Source organism: Neolamprologus multifasciatus, chromosome 8 (genome assembly GCF_963576455.1).
Source record: "Neolamprologus multifasciatus chromosome 8, fNeoMul1.2, whole genome shotgun sequence".
Lineage (NCBI taxonomy): Eukaryota > Metazoa > Chordata > Actinopteri > Cichliformes > Cichlidae > Neolamprologus > Neolamprologus multifasciatus.
The window spans coordinates 16,488,763-16,491,287 of record NC_140446.1 but is presented as its reverse complement, the minus strand read 5'-3'; positions in this window follow the sequence as shown (position 1 = coordinate 16,491,287).

Sequence of the window (2,525 nt, the reverse complement as noted above, 5' to 3'; positions counted from 1 at the left end):
GAGTATCCAAACTTTGTGTCTGCTCAGATGGTTTAATTTCAACAATTATTCGGTCTTGAAGAAGTTATAGGTTATAGGGAATGAGTGATCTTTTGTTTGCTTAAAGCACAGGTGTCGAACTCCAGGCCTTAGGGGCCGGTGTCCTGCATGTTTTAGATGTGTCCTTGGTCCAACACAGCTGATTTAAATGGCTAAATGACCTCTTCAACATGTCTTAAAGTTCTCCACAACCCTGTTAATGAACTAATCATTTGATTCAGGTCTGTTGAAACAGGGTGATATCTAAAACCTGCAGGACACCGGCCCTCGAGGCCTGGAGTTCGACACCCCTGGGTTAAAGAATCAAATGTGGTAGCATGGACACTGCTGCACACCATATTCATTCCTTAAAATATCAGGCAGGTCTTTCATATATACTTAATACAAAAAAAGTATGGAAGTTTTTGTTTTAACCTCCTAAGACCACTTAGGAGCCACGGCATGCATTTTTAATTTTTCTTTGATATTTGATATTCTTTGATATTTGGCATGCATTTTTAATTTTTCTTTGATATTTGGGCTGATTGGGACCCGATGAAAGTAAAAACAAAGAATTGGCAGATTTTTTTTTTACCTAATCTTTGTTTCTAAGAAAAATGAGAGCCATATATGAGGATATTCATATGAAATTTCGATAGAACAGTAGCAGTATAATGTCCTTGTAAGTGGATATCAGTGTTAGGATGCCTGGGTCATTGACCCAGGGTTTTGAGTTTATTATATTATTTATCATTTCTAGTCTTTGGTTTCTTTGTTAGAGTTCTTTCTTATGGTTTATGTCTCTGTGTAATCCTTAGTTGCTGTCTCCCCTGTCTGCTATATCCCCGTGTCCAGTCAGTGTCTGTGTCTGCCCTGAACCCACATCTCTGTTCCCTCTGTTGTAGTGCCTGCCTGTGAGTCTGTGTCTGTAAGTTCAGTCTGTGTTATGTTTCCTGTTTTATTTTGAAGGTCAATGTCTTATGTTAATGTATCTGGTTTTGCTTCCCCTGTTTCGTTAGGCCTGATTTGCTCCAGCTTTGTTTCCCTCCTGTTGCCCATTCCCTGATTGCTCCCTCTATGTATTTAAACCCTGTGTTTCAGTTTGTCGGTGTCGTGATCTACCCTTGTTTTACTGTGTGTTCTGGCTGTGTAAAGTTTACCTTGGAGTCTCAGTTTTGTTACTTTTTTGAAGTTCAGCATTAAAGCTGTATTTGAGTGCACATTTTGTTTCCGTGAGTCTGCATTTTGGGTCCTTCATATCACCACTCCTGCCTGCACACAGCCTTCTCATAACAATCAGGCCCTTGTAGAGCAAAATTGAGTATCTTGGTCTAAATAACCCAAAATGTGATGTCCACATATGTGGACGCCAGGTCCTAGGAGGTTATAAATGCGTTTTGGTAATAAATCTTATACTACTGAAAAGCCTGTTTATTTCCCCAGAAATAGTGTCATTTGTTGAGTATGTGGGTTGCGCCAATGAAAAACTTGCCAAATCGTGCTCACCAGGTTGGTCACGCACTACTGTGCCATCCCGTTCTTTAACCAGCACGTCAGCCATACTGGCTGACGTGTTGCAAGTCAGCCAGTATGGTTATGTTGGTCACTCTGGCACGAACAGGACTCCCATGCAAATCTCACAAGTGTTCACTGGAATTGAGGTCTAGACTGCAGCCAGGCTACTACATCCTTTCCGCTCTCAAATGTCAAAAGTACCCACTCTGTAGAGGTGAGGATTGTCTTCTTGAGGCTAGAATTTGGTCCAGTCTTTGGAGATATGGGACTACCACTGGTTGACGAATCTCATCTTGATATTTCTCTGCACTGAAATGACCTCCAGTGATGACAAGCACTGCTTTTTCCAGTGAGGGAGATGCTGCACCACGCTATCACACTGCCTCCAACAGAAATCAGCACAGTGTTCTCATAGCGTTGTCGAAATCTTTTCCATACTTTGATCCTAAGATCCAACTGGTGTAGGCAGAATTTGGACTCATTGCTGAAAACTACGTCCCTCCACGTTTTGATTCTAGTGCACATGTTGCAGATACCAGTGCAAACAGGGCTGATAACTAAGTGCAGGCATGATATGCCATGAGACTAGCTGTGTGCAATCCCTTCCAGATTGTCTGTGTTGGGAGCCATTGACCAAGTTGTCCTGCAAACCTTGATTGCAGAGGTGTAGATTACTGTCTACAGTTCCTGGCAGGGTGAGAAAATTGTCTTCTTGTGATGTTTTCTTCTTTGCAGCCAGTCTCTGACCTCCCCCACTATATGGAACTTGGCCTTCAAATTGGAGATGGTACTGGGGCTCACTCAAAATATTGATGTAGCTTAGTTATGCGGAAAACTAGGTTGCCCTAAAGCTCTATCCAGATCAGTCAAATGTGGTATGCTTGGAGCAGACACCAGAAGACTGTTCCAGCTATAAAAATGCTTTCCCACACTATAAGATTTTTTTACCAAGAAGAACTGTTACAACAAAGGGATAATCAACCAAACACAAA